Consider the following 19,662-nt stretch of genomic DNA (forward strand, 5'->3'; position numbering starts at 1 on the left):
TGACAGGATATAACATCTAAGTACAATAAGAATCCTGTAAATTCATTATATAATTTCAAAGATAAATGAATTCAGTGAGGATAAGTATCTTGCCATTAGCTAAACAGCATAAAAACAGAAGAAAAGTACAGGTTCCTCTTTGTTGACAGGTACTGCCTCTATCCGCAGCAAAATCATTTTATATGTGATCAGAGGTCTCAAATAAGCCTAAATAGCAACTCACAATGTGAGTGCTTGAAATCTGGTGACCTTGTCACCCACCTAGTTGCCTCAGTTGATATACATGGGAAAACCATTGCAGGACTTTGAAGAGGAGTAGTATATAGAGAGTCTAGAGAGATGGCGAAATAGAATAATACAGCCCCTGAACTCAAGATGACCCTTGTGAATAACAAGAGGGAAATAAAAGAAAGATTTGGATATTGGGCAAAAATTTTAGAAAAAAACTAAAGAAACTGATACTTGCTAGATTTTGAAGGAAAAACAAACTGTTTCTAAGACCCAGGCACTCCCAGGAAAATATTCTTAAAGTAAGAAATGGTTTCAGAGGGCAAAAATAAAATCCAGGTTGAGGAGAAAAATCCTCTATTAAGCCTTATTGTAAGGTGTGCCTCTTAGGCAATATCTCTTAAATAATAAAGGTTATAAGAAATTTAAAGGCATCTTACCACAGCAACCTCAAATGGGAGAAGTACAGGATATTTTGTCTACAAGAATTATAATTTGATACACAGAAAGCCCACAATGGTTTTAAAGAAATTATATGAGCTCATACTGAAAGTGACAAACAGTACAAAATGAAAAGAGGCGTATGACACCTAAATGACTCCGTTCAGCAACTGACCTGTAAAAACTACTTATCTACAAATATAGGGTACATTTTATGACAAAGAAAAGATGGCCTAGAAGCAGAAATCAAGAGCTCAAAGAGTAGGGCCATGAGATGCAAAAGATCATTCACAGGAAGCAGAATTGAACATTAACCTAGGAACTAAAATTGCTATGGACCAGTGCCTACTAAATGCTTCCAGTTTGCACTATAAAATGAGAGATTTTCCACATTTCTGCACAGAACACATTATGAATTCAATGTAGTGAAGACTGAAAGCAGCACAGTGCCTGGCTTGGTATCTCATATGTTTTGCATAACTGAGTATACAGGAAGAAGGAAACTTGAATAAGGCAGCATTCTCTCCAGACTCGAAACTGAAGCACCAGCAGGGAATGCCACACTTAGTAAATGATAAGTACAGCAAAGAAGCAAGATTGGAGAAGAGTAATCCAGAAGAATTGCTTCTGGGCACTTCTGAAAAAGTTTCTGGAGACCCTAGAAATATTGGGAGAGTGGGCTATATTTTGAAGGGGGCTGAGGCCTTTCCATCAGTAATTTTGGCATTAACATAGTAAAATTTGATAATACACATAAAAGTGACTATTGTAGTATATACAGGCTAGTGAAACAAGAGTTAATATAAATTACATGCGTTTTCAGACTACATATACAGAATTTAGAGAATGATACTTCATTTTTATTCTTTAGCATGTATTAGTGCAGGATGAGCCTGACAGGTCCAGAAAAAAAGAAAAAAATCCATATAGGCCTGACCCTGATACCTTGCCCTATATCCTGAATAGCAAGAATCCAGTCATGAGGAAACTACACTAATCTATAAATTCTACCTTTTTATTATGCATCTTATTTTTCAGTTATCTATCGGTATGTAACAAGCAACCACACTTAGCCACTTAAAAATACAAAAATTAGCCAGTTGTGGTGGTACACACCTGTAGTTCCAGCTACTCCGGAGCTGAGGTGAGAGAATTGCTTCAACCCTGGAGGCAGAGGTTGCAGTGAGCCGAGATCACACCATTGCACTCCAGCCTGGGCAACACAGTGAGACTCTGTCTCAAAACAAAAACAAAAACAAAAACAAACAAACAAATGAAAAAACCAAAACCAAAACAAAACAAAATAAAAACAATAGCTACTGTGTTGTATCTCACAGTTGTGTGGGTTGCTTGGGCACAGAGGGGCAGTTATTTTTCTGGTCTCACTTGAAACATCTTATGTAGATATCATCAGATGGTGGGTGAGACCAAAGTCACAACCACAGGCATGACTGAGACACTGGGAGAGCTGGGCCTCGTTCCTTACCCATGTAACACCAGAGCATCTCCTCTCCATATGGATCATTGATTCTTCCCAGAGTCTCTTGTAGAAAATCTGGATGTCTTACATAATATCTCAGGGTTTCCGAAAAGCACAAAAGTGAAAGCCGCTGAGCCACCTTAAAGATCAATCCTAGCCGTGCAAAATGCCACGTCTGCGAAATTCCATTGATAAATCAAGTCACTTTATCAAAGTCAAGGATGAATTCAGGAGACAGGTATCATTGGGAGTCGACACTTTGAAAATCAGCTACCACACTACAGTAGCTGCTCTGTTTCAGACACTGAGATAGGCATACAAGACTAAGCACCCTCCTGTGTACTAGGGACACCTGTAGTCTAGAGTGGCAGACAAATATTTATTTTTGAAAATCTACTGTCACAAGGCTGGGCGTGGTGGCTCATGCCTGTAATCCCAGCACTTTGGGAGGCCGAGGTGGGCAGATCACGAGGTCAGGAGATCGAGACCATCCTGGCTAACACGGTGAAACCCCGTCTCTACTACAAATACAAAAAATTAGCCAGGCGCGGTGGCATGCGCCTGTAATCCCAGCTACTTGGGAGGCTGAGGCAGGAGAATCACTTGAACCTGGGAGGCAGAGGTTGCAGTGAGCCGAGATTGCGCCACTGCACTCCAGCCTGGGCGACAGAGTGAGACTCCGTCTCAAAAAAAAAAAAAAAAAAAAAGAAAGAAAAAAATCCACTCTAACAATTGTTCCAAGGAAGAAGTACTTTTTATATTAGTCAAGGAGTTCAGAGAAGCCTTCTTGGGGAAATGAAGCTAGACTTAGCCTGAAGGATAGATGAGAATAAGCTACATTAGACTAGGGAATGGGATAAGTACCCCAGCAGGAGGAAATCACACAAATGCAAGCCCTAGCAAACCACACACTAGCAAAGCACAGTGCAGCTGATAAGTACACAGGGCTGCAGGCTGGAGAGGTGGATGAGAGCCTTGCTTTGTCTTCCTCTTAGAGCAATGGGAAGCCACTGAAAGCTTTCAAAATTAAGGGCCAGGGCAGGGTTGCATTTTGAAAAGACCTCTCTGATGCAGTGTGGAGAGTGGATTAGAAGGGGTGCATAGAGGACAATTTATTCCTCCTGAAGGATACTTTACAACTCTCCAGGGTAGAAGTGAGTTTTTTCTATTTCCTATATCTTAGCATTGCTGGGTTCATGACAGACAGACCCTTACAGAAGTACTTTCATTTCTTTTCTAATCCGTTTTCTGGCTTCCATTTTCTTTTTTCTTACTCAGATAAAAGTGATTCTGGATTCAAAACAACTCACAGGAAAGGGTGATAGAAACCAATCAAATGAAGTAAAGTATGTCTTAAAAGGCAGGCAAGACAAAGAGCCAACTGTCTCACCTTAAACTCTCAGTTCTCTCAGAGAATCTTCACTTCCACTATGAATCCTCTTGGAATTGCTACTAAGGCAAATAGTAATATGTTCTTTTTTCTTTCTTTTATTTTCTTGAAACTCAGGCCCTAAAACATTCTTATCAATTTACCTATTCCAGCAAAACTATGTGATCCTTACAGTAGAGTGACAAAGACCTGGGTTCAAACCCTTGTTTGGTTGGGTAAAATTGCATACGTTCATGAACCTCTTCTAACTTCAATATTTTTATTTAATAACAAAATTAAGAGGTTAATAGTACATGTCCAAAGTGTTGCAATAAGTCAATAAGATGATGCATGCAAAGGGCTTAGCACAGTGCACTACACCCTAGTGGTAAAGTGATGTTGTTTGGAGCCAAATCATTCTTGGCTCAATTCCCAGCTCTATAATTTATTAGCTCTATGGCCTTGAGCAAGTTATTTGCTGTGTTGAAGCATTTTTTTTCTTATTTGTAAAATGCATATAAACATATCATTTTATGGTGTTTTTATGAGGATTACTTGAAAAAAGCCATACAAAGTACTTAATAGAGTAACGGGCATGTAGTCAGTGACTGGCTATATGGTTATTGCTATCATTATCAGAGTTATTGGCACTCAATAAATTTAATTCGCTTCTTATTTTATCCTTTATTTTAATTATTTTATAAGGATTTTCCTTCCATCTATTGTCTTCTTTGCATAATTGCCATCAACCTCCCTTATAGGTTGTTGTGTAGTTCTCTCTCCTCCCCACTTTCTTCTATCTCTTCTCTCAAAATGTAGACAACCAAAACAGGGAAATAATAAAAACCAATACAATCATCTAAAAGTTTGAGAAGTTAATTGTTGGCAAGAAGTTTGTTAGAACACAGAGAAAAAAGCCACAATTTCAAAAATTATCAAACCAATTTAATTCTTGACATGGGACTAGAGTTTTATAAACCTACCTATCTCATCTGTTCCCAGTGGACACTCAGAAAACTTGATACTAAACTAAAACATCCACACCATATCTTTCATAAATAGCCTGTGGAGTGCCTGTCAACCAAGAAATGAAAATGATTCAATTTTTATGGGGTAAGATCTTTGAATTTAATCTAGATTCTGATATTTCATATTCTGAAACAAAACGACTTTCATCTATATGTGCTACTTTGGTTTAGAGTCTAAGTTCCACAGTGAACAAAACTGTCTTGTAAAATTTAATTAACATGTAAAAATAAACCATGTATTTCTTCACCTTTTCCCTTATATCAGGAATAAAAGAGAAACTTAGCAATACTAAGCATATTCTTCTTTTATTACAAAAGAACAGTTGTTCTGATACACATTTGTCGAAAGGAAACCCTCAGAATTTTAGTTTACTAATAGAATTGGTAGAAACTGTAAGAAAATGTTCAAAATATTTTAAGTGCACAGTCAGGAAAGAAAAACTTTCTTTTCTATATGTGAGTAATTATATTGTCTAATCTTACTTAAAAACGTTTTAGCTCAGATTTTAAAATTACATGTTACATAATATTAACATACTCATGATACACATTTTTATCCCATGCAGCAAGTTGATGTGATTGATCTCTGGAATATTATTTGGCTTCATGAAGTAGACTTGTCCTCTATGCTTCTAAGAGTAGATTTCTAATTTTGTTCAGTTTTGTTGATATCTGTACTAGACTCTAAGACTTAGTAGGTTAAAACATAAAGTAAAATAACTCCAATTTTGTGTAATAACATTTTAAAATGCAGTAAAATTTCCAACAATTATTAAAAATCAGGTGTTTTTCCTGCTTAAATATTTTAGCCATGTTTGAGGTGAACCAGTTAGTCCTCATGAAGTACTGTGGCCAATAAAGGGGCTTTAATATGTATGATATATAAAGAATGTACTTTCATGATTAAGTATACTACTAAATTTATGTAGCTTTGTTCATGTGATTGATTAAAATCCCTTTTATTTTATGATAGTGCATATGAGAATAATCTTGTTAACTCAGACCCTATTCACTCAGAATGCGTGATAATTAAAAAGAGGTTTGAGATTATATCCACAGTTACATGTGAAGAAATCTTTTGCTGAGCATGGGGTATGGGGGAAATATTTTTTTTCTTTTTAAATAATATTTGAGAAAGCAAATTATTCCTAATACTATAGTGGCATTACTTGCATTATGACATTAATTGATAATATTAAGTGCTGTTAACTTCCATTGGTATGACAAATGTTCTACATATTTTATTTATGTAATCATATAATCTTATAAGGTAAAAATAATAAATTTCAGTTAAAAATTTAAAAATTCTCACAGTTTTCACTAATTAAGACTAAGAGTTTATTAAAAGTCATTCTACAAAGTTTAGAAAGGCACTTTATTCCAGCTAGCTTCCAAGGCTCATTATTTTCCAACTCCACTACCAAGTCTCCTATGTATGAACAAGATTGCTAAACTAGTTAAATACAGAATTTTAAGCAGGATGATGAGTGCCTCTGCTTGGCGCTGTTAGATATTTTTAAATACCCTATGCATTTGATTGGTTTATGTCCACTCTCTGTCTCTCTTAAGTTCTAAAGAAGGAGATGGTAGCATAGAAAGAGTTTAAAGCAAACTAGGCACATGGCTAAGGAATATTTCCTTTTTACTTCTTTCTGCATAATTTTGTATGAAATCAACAAAGCACCATGCAAGAAGTGAAACAGAGGTATTCAGATAAGGACACAAGCATCTCTGAGAATCCAACCCAATTTTTCTTCTGCATAAAATTACCTCTAAAATGAACCTAAAAATAAATACCCAATGTAAAAATATGGTTGGAGTTGGCATAGGACCCTTTAGCCACATTTTAATTATTCCTTGGCTTTATATGAAAATGAATCTTGTTTCTAACTCAGAGGGGGATGTGTCAAAAGGTGTCAGTTAGGTTCTCTGCACTATTTATTGCAAGCCTACACTGCACAGAGCATTGTACAGAGCAGGGCATTGCCGCTTATATAGGCCAGAATGAAAGGCTGGTTAATCACTGCTTATCACTGACCAGTATGGAGCATAGTTATACAACGGTCAGTTCCTATTCATACTGGTTCTGGCTTGACTTTCTCTGATAAGCAAGATTAAAGTCTCAAATTTAATGAAATAATGTATTACCTCTGGACATTTCAGGATGCCTCTCTCAGAGGCACAATCTTGCGAGTCATGGACACATATAATTTACTGGCAGAAAATACAGTATGCTAATGTGTATGTGAAATACGGAATAACATAATACTATAATTCCCATCTTACATAGATATATGTCAATGTCAAACACAGTGAAACAAAAAGAGGTTCAATCGATGACTTTTCCAGTGTCCTGTTTCGCAACATTACTCTGGAAGGCATTGATCCAGGAAAACAGACTGTCAAATAGGAAAGGAAAATGATGGTAATTTGGAATGTTTAGAAAAACTGAGGCTAATTAAGAGGACAGTGGAAATTTCACAAGGCTAATTACACATCTGCAAAGGCAGAGGTTGATAAGTTTCTCTCCAGCCTTCTCTGTAACTGGATGCTTCAAGAATAACACCCCCTTTTTAGAAGATCCAATCAGACCACACTGACAGGACTGTGAGAACCCACCCATCTCTATACATGTGTTCTATCTTTAAGAGAAGCCTTATGGTGGTTTAGGCACTGGAATCAATATCGTGAAAATGGCCATACTGCCCAAAGTAATTTATAGATTCAATGCTATCCCCATCAAGCTACCACTGACTTTCTTCACAGAATTGGGGGAAAAAAAAAACTACTTTAAACTTCATATGGTACCAAAAAAGAGCCCGCAGAGCCCAGACAATCATAAACAAAAAGAACAAAGCTGGAGGCATCACACTACCTGACTTCAAACTATACTACAAGTCTACAATAACCAAAACAGTATGGTACTGGTACCAAAACAGATATATAGACCAATAGAACAGAACAGAGGCCTCAGAAGTAAAACCACACATCTACAATCATCTGATCTTTGACAAACCTGACAAAATAAGCAATGGGGAAAGGAGTCCCTATTTCATAAATGGTGCTGGGAAAACTGGCTAGCCATAAGCAGAAAAGTAAAACTGGACCCCTTCCTTACACCTTATACAAAAATTAACTCAAGGTGGATTAAAGACTTAAATGTAAGACCTTAAACCATAAACATCCTAGAAGAAAACCTAGGCAATGCCATTCAGGACGTAGGCATAGGCAACAACTTCATGACAAAAACACCAAAAGCAATGGCAACAAAAGCCAAAATTGATAAATGGGATCTAATTAAACTAAAGAGCTTCTGCATAGCAAAAGAAACTATCATCAGAGTGAACAGGCAACCTACAGAATGGGAGAACATTTTTGCAATCTATCCAATTGACAAAAGGCTAATATCCAGAATCTACAAAGAAGTTAAACAAATTTACAAGAAAAAAACAACCCCATCAAAAAGTGGACAAAGGATATGAACACACACTTTTCAGAAGAAGACATTTATGCAGCCAACAAACATGAACAAAAGCTCATCAGTAGTCATTAGAGAAATGCAAATCAAAACCACAATGAGATACCATCTCACAGCAGTTAGAATGGCAATCATTAAAATGTCAGGAAACAACAGACAATGGAGACGATATGGAGAAATAGCAACACTTACACTGTTGGTGGGAGTGTAAATTAGTTCAACCATTGTGGAAGACAGTGTGGTGATTCCTCAAGGATCTAGAACTAGAAATATTATTTGACCCAGCAATCTCATTACTGGGTATATACCCAAAGGATTATAAATCATTCTGCTATAAAGACACATGCACACATATGTTTATTGCGGCACTATTCACAATAGCAAAGACTTGGAGCCAACCCAAATGTCCATCAGTGATTGACTGGATAAAGAAAATGTGGCACATATACACCATGGAATACTATGCAGCCACAAAAAAGGATGAGGTAATGTCCTTTGCAGGGACATGAAGCTGGAAACCATCCTTCAAAGCAAACTAATGTAAGAACAGAAAAGCAAACAATGCATATTCTCACTGATAAGTGGGAGTTGAACAATGAGAACACATGGACACAGGGAGGGGAACGTCACACACCAGGGCCTGTTGGGGAGTGGGGAGCTAGGGGAGGGATAGCATTAGGAGAAATATCTAATGTAGGTGATGGGTTGATGGGTGCAGCAAACCACCATGGCATGTGTATACATATGTAACAAAACTCGACGTTCTGCACATGTACCCCAGAACTTAAAGTATAATAAAAAAATCAAATAGTTTTTTAAAAAAGAGAGAAGTCTTATGAAGTAGAAATCCTGGCTATGAAATCAGACTTATGGGAGATTAAATATTAGATAATGTTTTCATTAACATATGACCCCCAGATATTAAAATGTAATGTTTCATTACAATGAAAGTATAAGTTTAAATAAACTTTACCAAAGACACAATGATTTCTTCTTAGGTGCCTTCTTTCCTTCAGCCTTACTAACCAACCTCTTCTAGCTTCAAACTTTTCTTCTGCTGCTTCCTCCTCACCTCTCTTAGCCATATAAAGTTGAAGCGAATTAGTACCTTGCTCTGAATTAGGCTTTGTCTTAAGGGAATGTTGTGGCTGATTTTATCTTCTATTTAGATGACTAACTGTCTTCATATTAGCAATAGGCTGTTTTGCTTTTGGTGGATATGTGCAATGTCAATGGAAAACTTTCTGGAAAGGATTCACCATGCTAGGGGCCATTAAGAACATTCGTGATTCATGGGAAGAGGTAATAGTATCAACATTAACAGGAGTTTGGAAGATGTTGATTCCAATCCTTATAGATTACTTCGAAAACATAAAAGGGCAAAGCGAAGCAGCAAGGCCTGATGGAGAAGCTGCAGCAATTTATCCTGAAGATCTTGCTAAGGTCACGGATGAAGGTGACTACACTAAATGCCAGAATATCCATGTAGACAAAACAGCATTCTATTGGCAGGAAATGCCATCTAGGACTTTCATGATACAGAGAACTCAAGATCTGGCTTCAAAGCTGTGAAGGACAGGCTGACTCTCTTGTTAGAGACTGATGCACTGGCGACTAAGTCGAAGCCAATGCTCATTTACCATTCTAAAAATCCTAGGGCTCTTAAAAATTATGCTAAATCTACTCTTCCCATGTTCTGCAACTGGAACAACAAAACCCATCTGAAATATCACTACTCATTGACAACGCATTTAGTTACCCAAGAGCGCATGTTATCATCCATGTACTCGCTGGAGTAGCACTTTTAATTCTCTTCAATAACTTTTTCTTTGTGTTCAAAACCTGGTAAACTCTTTGGTGCAGGAGGCCTAACATTTGGCCTGTCTCAGTTTTTAACATGCTTTCTTCACTAAGTTTAATCATTTCCAGCTTTGGATTTAAAGTGAGAGATGTGTAACTCTTCTTTTCACTTGAATACTTACTGATTATTGTAGGGTTATTAATTAACCTAATTTAAATATTATTCTATTTCAGAAAATAGTGGGGCCTGAGGAAGAGGAAAAGATTGGGGAACAACTGTTTGGTGGGGCAATTAGAACACACACAACATTTATTGATTAAATTGGCTATTTATATGGGTTTGTGGTCCCCCCAAAATTATAATAGTAATATCTAAGATCAGTACACTAAGAGCACCATAACAGATATAATGAAAAATTGAGAATTACTGAAATGTGACACAAAGAAGTGAAGTGAACATACACTGTTGGAAACTGGCATTGATAGACTTATTGGACATAGGATTACCACAAACCTCCAACTCATTAAAAACACAGTATCTTTGATGTGCAATAAAGCAAAGTGCAATAAAATGAGGTATGCCTGTATTTTATAGCAGAAGTAGATACTTTCTTTAATGATTGCCTGATTTTCTTGTACATCCAGTGTATATTGATGGTATATACTCAACCCAGGGATATAGGTTATTAATATTTTCATAATATTCATTTCTATTAGTATCATTTCCTTTTTAAAAACAAAAGAACTCAAGCCAAATCCATTGCTTAAAAAAAAGCACAAATGCATATGCAGGAATGAGACAACAAACATTAATAAAGCAACAAAAGCGACCATTTGTGAAATGTAGGAGAAATTATTTTTACCCCATTTGGAGTATAATGAAACTTTGGTTCACTATGGAGCTAATGGGGAAATCAATGTCCAAAACTAATCATGCTAGCTCTGATAAAAAAGCAGTCTAAAAGGAAAAATTGACAAAATATCTGCATAGCTTGCACTTCGGGTATAATTTAATTTCAAAAGATGGGTCCATGAGACATGAAGCATTGTAATGTAATAGTGAAGATAATAAGTCATTAAATAATTCTTAATGAATAGTGAGTAATAAGAAAGAGTCAGCTTGGAGGCTGGATTTATAGCAATCAGCTTTTTTTGAATATTATAGTGCTATGGATAGTTGCTATTTATGCTCATTCACTCGCTTATTCGTTACATTCTTTTCATTTATTTGTCCATTCATTCAAATATGAATTGAATTCATATTACATGACAAACAATGAGAAATGCACAGAGACAATGACATATGGTCATTAGCCTCAGAAAATGTACAGTATAAGAAAAATAGGCCGGGCGCGGTGGCTCATGCCTGTAATCCCAGCACTTTGGGAGGCAAATGTGGGTGGATCATGAGGTCAAGAGATCAAGACCATCCTGGCCAACATGGTAAAACTCCGTCTCTACTAAAAATACAGAAATTAGCTGGGCATTGTGGTGTGCGCCTGTAGTCCCAGCTACTTGGGAGGTTGAGGCAGGAGCATCGCTTTGAACCTGGGAGCTGGAAATTGCAGGGAGCTGAGATCGTGCCACTGTACTCCAGCCTGGTGACAGAGTGAGACACCGTCTCAAAAAAAAAAATAAAATAAAAAAATAGAAAAGAAAAATAAAATAAGTAAACACTGACATGAATGAGACATTTCCCATTATGGTAAACATTTGCAGGAAGTTTAGGTTGGAACAGACAAAAAAGATTCTTCTAAAAAGATGTATTAACACCAATTCCTGAGTGAGACAAAAGAGCAAGAGTCTCCCTCTCTGTCGCCCAGGCTGGAGTGCGATGGCACAATCTCGGCTCACTGCAACCTCTGCCTCCTGGGTTCAAGCCATTCTCCTGCCTCAGCCTCCCAAGTAGCTTGGGATTTAAAAGCTCATGCCACCATGCCTAGCTAATTTATATATATATATTTTTAGTAGAGACAAGGTCTTGCCATGTTGGCCAGCCTGGTCTTGAACTTTTGACCTCAGGCGATCCACCCACCTCCACCTCCCAAAGTGCAGGAATTATAGGCATGAGCCCTGGCGCCTGGCCAGAAGATGAAAAAGTTCTGCAGATGGATGGTGGTTAATATGGTTTTGCTGTGTCCCCACCCAAATCTCATCTTGAATTGTACTCCCATAATTCCCAAGTGTTGTGTGAGGGACCCAGTGGGAGATAAGTTAAATCGTGGGGGCAGTTTCCCCCATACGGTTCCTGTGGTAGTTAATAAGTCTCATGAGATCTGATGGTTTTACCACTTTCCACATTGATGGCAGCCACTAGCCACGTGAGGATACTGAGCAACTGAAATGTGGCTAAGATAACTGAAGAAGTAATATTTAAATTTTATTTAATTTCAACTGAATTACATTTGAACTTTTTCATGTCCCCTAACTGAAACTCTGAACTCATTAAAAACTAACTCCCCATTTCCCCTACTAAGCCCCTGGCTACCACCATTCTGTTTTCTGTCTTCACATATTTGACTACTCTAGGTACTTCCAATAAAAGGAATAATGTAATGATTTCCTTGTGTTACTGGCTTATTTCACTTAGCATAATGTCTTCAAGTTCCATCATGTTATGGCATAGGTCCAAATATCTTTTCTCTTAAAAGTTGAATAATATTCCAGTGTATGTATGTATATTTTACATTTTGCTTATGCAGTCATCTATGGAACATTTAGGTTAATTCCACCTTTTGGCTATTGTGAATGCTATGAACATGAGGGCACAAATATCTCTTCAAAAGCCTGCTTTCAATTCTTTTGGTTGCATACTCAACAGAGTAATTGTTAGATTATATGATAATACTACTTTTAATTTTATGAGAAATCACCATATTGTTTTAACAGTAGATAAACCATTTTGAATTCTTACTACCAAGGTAGAAGTTTTCAAATTTCTTGACATCCTCACATTTATTTTCTTTGATAATAACCATTTTAATAGATGTGAAGTAGTATCTCATTGTGGATTTGATTTGCATTTTCCTAATGCCTAGTGGTGGTGAGCATTTTTTTGTGTACTTATTGGTAATGTATATATTTTCTTTGCATAAATGTCTACTCAAGTCCTTTCTCATTTTTAAAATCAGGTTTTTGTGTTTTTGTTTTTGTTGTTTTAATTCTTAAATATTGAATATCAATCTCTTATAAGTTATATTATTTGCAAATATTTTTTACCATCCTGCAGTCTTACTGATTTCTATAGTTCTTAATGTATGTTAATAGTTATGCCATAGGTTATATACATAAATATTATATATAAATGAAAGTTTCTAAATATTATGTAAAATATAGATTTATATATAATATGTAATCTATTATGTATAATACAGTATTCTATTATATATAAAGTAGAATATTGTTTGCTAATACTTGGGTTTCCATAAGGAGAGGTAAACTTCACTCTCCAATGGGAAAAGTGCTAACATGACATCTGGGACTCTTCTTTCTTGTCTTTCAATTCTCCCTTTGGAAAGAGAACTAATTTTTCTGACTGATGAGACAGAGAGGATCTAACATCCATTACTTGTTTGGTTGGAATTATTTAAAAACCATATACACATGTGTCTTCATTCTGTTCCTGCATTCAGTGTCTCTCAGACTTTAGGAATCAAAATCCCTGATAGTCATGTTTTGCCTTCAGGTGATTCTAGATTTTGGGGGATGTAGTAATAAGCTTCATTTTTCTTCGCAAATAAAACAATACTCTCCAATCTAACTTTAATGGCAATAAAGTTGATATTTTGATCCCAATCTAATGTGTCTTTCTGTTTCTTGCTAACTCAGAATCCAGATGGGAAAGAGAGATGATTAATTATCACTCTCAAAAGTCCAAACAAGTAACACTGAAGTAAGGGTTTTTCCTATATTTGCCCATTGTGTTAGTCTCACTGCTGCTGATGCTACCTTCCGTAAATCTTTATTAATTCAGTATCAATGTCACACGCTTTGAGGGGATTAAGCAAATCATTTCTGTCATTTCAAATGTTCAAATAAAATCTGGATGATTTTATTTCATGTCCTCTCTGGGAAAAGAAATACCACAGTAGATGAAGAGCTAGAAAAGATGGTGATGAAGTTACTTTTCTACACAAATTTATTGTATTCTATTAAATTACCATTATTATCCAAGAGTTCAGAAATTCTCTGGCTTTCTTATTGAACACATATATGTCTTCTATTAAAATAAACTTTAGCATAAAATTGCTACTCTAAATAATTATTATTTAGTATATAAAAATCGTTTGGAAAATTAAAGCAGCAGCCATAAATTCAGAAAAAGGTATTATTAATAAAGACTGCAATGACATTTTATATTCTTAAAGAAAGGTGGTGAGGAAAGCTTCTGAAATGGATAGAGGCTGATGATTGTATTACGTTTGGCTCATTTCTGTATCTTCATAACATCATACAGCATCTGGACCAAAACTGAAGCTCATTCAATTTGTTTGTTCATTCAAAATGTCTTTATTTGGACCTTACTATGAGCCAAGGGCTTTGCTAGGCCTTTAAGACAGTAGGGTAAAAAGAAACAGATATGGTCCTACCCTTTTGGAGCTCGCATAGGCATACATCAAATAATTACAAAGACAATCATAAACTTCACTGTGATAAATAGTACAAGGAACGATTAGTTACTACTATGGTAGATTAAATAGAGAGATGTTATCTAAGTAGGTAGATCAAGGAATGCATCCCTCAGGATATATAATTCAGCTTAGATATAAAGAATGGGTAGTGATTAGCTGTGTGAGAGGCAAAGGCAAGAATACAGCATAGCAAGAAGAGGAATATTAAGAAAATAAGGGCTCATGTAAAGGGATAAATGAGGGAATGAAAGAGATCAGCATATGTGGAACAGAGAGAGCAATAAGGCTTAAGAAAGGGGCTGGGCCGGGCGCCGTGGCTCACACCTGTAATCCCAGCACTTTGGGAGGCTGAGGCAGGTGGATCATGAGGTCAGGAGATCGAGACCATCCTGGCTAACACAGTGAAACTCCATCTCTACTAAAAATGAAAAAAATTAGTCAGATGTGGTGCCACACGCCTGTAGTCCCAGCTATTCGGGAGGCTGAGGCAGGAGAATCGCTTGAACCCAGGAGGCAGAGGTTGCAGTGAGCCAAGATTGCACCACTGCACTCCAGCCTGGGTGACAGAGAGACACTTTGTCTCAGAGAAAAAAAAATGGCAGGGGGTGGCTGGAGGGCAACCCCACTATTTACATTACTAAAAATATAGCAAGAAAAACTAATACCTAGAAAAGCATCTAATGGAAAAGGAAAAAAGAAAAAAATCTCTATTCTCCAAACTGAAAACCATGATTGAAATAAACCTAAATAAATGGAGGAATTACTTTATTCATGCATTGGAGAATTCAGTATGCTAGGATATAAATTCTCTTTAAAACATTTTATGCAGTCAATAAAAATCCAAACAAAACTTCAGCAACTTTTTTTTTTTTTTGAGATTGGGAAGCTGATTTTAAAAGGCCAATGAAAATGCACATACCAAGCCAACAATAAAGAAAACAAAACTGTAGGAAATATACTCCCAGATATCGAGATTGATTTTAAAGCTGTAGTAACTAAGACAAGGTGGTATTGGTCGAAGTGTAGAGTGATAGACCAGTGGAACAGACAGTGGGTCTAGAACAGATTCACACATATGTTATCACTTTATTCATAACAAAAAGGGATATTTCAGTGCTTCAGGGAAAGGCTTGGTCTTTTAATAAACACTACTAGGTCAATAGGACATCCATATGAAAGAAAACATTCCTTGAACCTTAATACATGCCTTTAATTTAAAAAAAATGTACTAGGTATAGTTTTAACCTAATCGTGAATTACATAAAAATAAAGATTTTACAAGAAAACAAAAGATTATCTTATTTATTTTGGCTAGACAAAAGTAATTATTAAATAGGACACAGAAAGTGCCAAGCATAAAAACGTGATAAATCAGACTACATTAAAAATAACTTTTGTTAATGAAAGTTGCCATTAAAGGAGCAAAGGGGAAGAGCAAGGATTGAAAAAGGATATTTAAAATACATATTTAAACAAGTATATTCACAACCAGCATACATTAAAAAACCCTGAAATTCATATGAAATTGCCAAAATCACCATAGGTAAAATGAATAAAATACTTGGACAGCTACTACATAAAAGAGAATATCTAAATGGCCAATAAACAAATGAAAGACACTCAACTCCATTAGTCACCAGGGAAATACAAATTTAAACTCAATGTGTTATTACTGCAGAGCCACTGTTAAAAAGAACAGAAAATACCAAATATTGGGGGTACTGAAACTCTGAAACAATGCTATTGGGAGCATAAGTTGGCATAAGTATTTTGGAAAGTATCAGAAATATCTACTAAAATAGAATATATGCATATCCTGTATCTAGGTATAAGCCCTATTAGATGGCATAGGTATGGTCACCAAAAGACATGCATAAGAATGCTCATAGAGTTATTTGTAATAACTAAAACCTGCAAACAACCCAAATTTTCATCAACAGTAAAGAGCATTTTAAAAATGTGGTGTATTCATATAATGAATACAGTAACTGAATAAATGGTGATTGCTGTATACAACAATGTGTGTTGGTGCAAGAATAAACAGGTAGATGAATAGAACAGAAGAGTGAATACAGGAATAAATCTACTCATACATAGCCACTGATGTCTCAATGAGCTGAGGACAATAGAATTTTTAACAAAAGAAGCTAGACATATAAAATTATATGCTTTATGTTCTCATTTATACAAAGTTGATAAACAGGCAAAATTAATTTATCCTGATAGAGATCAATACAGTCATCACCCTGCAATGGGGGTGAGGGGATATTGACAAAAGTAGACAGATAGGACATTTCTGAGTATATGAAATGTTGTGTTTATTCAATCTGGGAGCATGGACAAAGAGTATACTAACTTCATAAAAATTCATCAAGCTATTCACCTATGTTTGTGCACTTGTCTGCAATATACTTTATGTGCTTATTAAAAATTAAAGATATAGATTGAAAATGAAAGAGGAGGTAGACAAAGCAGTGCCTTAAAATGGTGATAAAAATGATGATTTATTTCCTTTGCAAAATAATAGAGGAAATAGTTGAATGGTTTTAATCAATATTGTTGATATGATCAGATGGCACTGATGTAAGAAAGCGAAAAAAAATGGGCAAAATAAGGATATTTGGTGAATTAAATTGGTAAGATTTGCTGAGGGATTTGCTATAGGAGGAGGCAAGTTGGGGAGGTGTCATGACCCTCAGTCTTAGATTTGCACAATAGGATGGATGGCAGTATCACACTCTTTAAATTAAAATCCTGAGTCCCAAGTTTCCAGGGAAGGAAATTATGAATTTGTCTTTGGAAAAGCTAAAGTGCCATTGAACTATCTAAATAGATAATGAGTAGATAGTTTAATATAGAGGTCTAGAGCACAAAGAGAAGTTACAGTTAGAAGATAATTTTTTTTTTTTTTGGCAGAGTTTCACTCTTGTTACCCAGGCTGGAGTGCAATGGCACGATCTCGGCTCACCGCAACCTCCACCTCCCGGGTTCAAGCGATTCTCCTGCCTCAGCCTCCCAAGTAGCTGGGATTACAGGCATGCACCGCGATGCCTGGCTAATTTTGCACTTAGTAGAGGTGGGGTTTCTCCATGTTGGTTAGGCTGGTCTCGAACTCCTGACCTCAAGTGATCCGCCTGCCTTGGCCTCCCAAAGTGCTGAGATTAAAGGCATAAGCCACTGCACCCTGCCAGAAATTAAATTTAAGTTATCTGTCTATGGATATAAGTGAAGTTTCATGGGAAGAACATAAATAACATGAACAATTTTAAAAAACTGATTTCTTGGATATAACACCGAAAGCAAAGCAAAAAAGCAAAAATAGGCAAATGGAACTCTATCAAACTAAAAAGTTCTGCACAGTAAAGGAAACAATCCACAGAACAAAAAGGAAATCTATGGAATGAGGAAATATTTGCAAACTATATATTGATAAGGGGTTAACATCTAAAATATATTAGGAATTCCTATAACTCGATAGCAAAACAACAAATAGCCTGATTTAAGAATGAGATATAAATGGCCAATAAGTATTATAAAAAGATTCTCAACATCACTAATCATTAGCAAAATGAAAGTAAAAGCTGCAATGAGATATTAGCTCACACCTATTACGATGTCTATTATAAAAAAAAAAGAAGTGTAGGCAAGGATGTTAAAGAATTGGAACCCTTGTACATTGTCGGTGGGAATGTAAAATAATGCAGCCACTGTGGAAAACAGTATGAAGGTTCCTTAAAAATTAGAAATAGAACTACCATATGATACAGCGATCTTAATTCTGAGTATATACCCAAATGAACTGAAATAAGAATCTCAAAAAAGATATCTGTACTCCCAACTTCATTGCAGAACTAGTCACAATAGCCAACTTAAGGGAAAAATCCAAACAAATATGGACAGATGAATAAAGAAAATGTGATATATACAAACAATGGAATATTATTCAACCTTTGTAAGGAAGGAAATCCTGCCATTTGGAACAGCATGGATGAACCTGATGGACACTATGCTAGGTAAAATAAGCCAATCACAGAAGGACAAATACTGAATGATTCCACTTATATGAGGTGTCTAAAATAGTCAAACTCATAGAAGCAGAGAACAGAATATAGGTTACCAGTGTCAGGGGAGAGGGAGAGGGGAGAGTTGCTGTTCAATTGGTATAAAGTTTCAGTTACACAAAATAAATATGTTTTAGAGACCTGCTCTGCAGTATCATGTTGATAGTCAACTGTTTTACACTGTTGAGTGTCAGCACTATAGTGTGTTATACACTTAAAATTTTATTATGAGGGTAGATATCAAGTTAAGTTCTTACTAAAAACAAAAAGGGATACAAGGAAGCTTTTGGAGCTGATGTATATTTCTATTAACTTGACTGTGATGACTGTTACAGGTATACGCATATGTTCAAACTCATCAAGTTGTATACATTAAATAAGTGAAGTTGATTGTATATTATATTCTATATTTATATTAAATAAATCTTTTTTTAAAAAAAAAAGAAATTGAAAGGACTTAAGACTGAGCCTTGAGAAATTTCAACAGTGAATGACAGGGTAGAGTATGATGAGCAAGTAAATAAGACAGAGATAATAGCAGTCAGACAAGTGGAATATAAACTAGGAGACAGATGGATCATAGAAGGTAAGAGAAATAGTTGTTTTAAAAGAAAGGGAAATGCCAGTAGTATTGACTGCTGCCCAGAGGTCAAGTAAGTGGGAATTAAAATTGTACATTTATTCAGCAGAATGAATAATTGTTGAATAAGTAGATCAATGAAATAGAGTTGAGTTTTCTGTGCAGTTAAAAGTGTAAACAAAAACCATTAGTTTGAAAAACACTGCATTGAACTTATTGAAAGTAACACATCATTCACAGAATGGAAAATGGATTCAATCATGAATTTCTTCATACCTTATCTTTCTAGTAACTATGTTGATCATCTTCAGAAACCTCATTAAAGATTCTAGCTTGACATTGGAGAACTTGATCTTTTAGATGTCTGCTTACTATCCTGCTTTAGTTGCTTTACCAACACAGCACATGTAAACCTATGTAACAAACCTGCATGTTGTGCTCATGTACCCCAGAAATTAAAGTATAATTTTAAAAAATAAGGCTTATTAATCAAAACACAGTGCAACTTTTTGTTTAAACCAAAGACACTTAAAGTGTCCTTTCTGACATGCTGAAACTACTGGTTT

At 35.8% G+C, this 19,662-nt stretch overlaps 1 protein-coding gene across 13 annotated transcripts in view; it reads right to left on the bottom strand.

Moving 5' to 3' along the window:
• Window positions 1-19,662, bottom strand: part of LRRC4C (leucine rich repeat containing 4C) — a 1,339,817-nt gene that overhangs the window by 393,959 nt on the left and 926,196 nt on the right. Inside the window, exon 1 of one of the 13 annotated variants that reach the window (XM_054662224.2) lies at window positions 1,786-1,861. The exons of the other annotated variants lie outside the window; for them this stretch is intronic. The gene's annotated coding sequence lies outside the window, so the exon portion shown is untranslated. Of the gene's footprint in view, window positions 1-1,785; window positions 1,862-19,662 lie in introns of those variants that run through there. 13 annotated transcript variants of the gene reach the window in all.

Source organism: Pan troglodytes, chromosome 9 (assembly GCF_028858775.2).
Source record: "Pan troglodytes isolate AG18354 chromosome 9, NHGRI_mPanTro3-v2.0_pri, whole genome shotgun sequence".
Classification (NCBI taxonomy): domain Eukaryota; kingdom Metazoa; phylum Chordata; class Mammalia; order Primates; family Hominidae; genus Pan; species Pan troglodytes.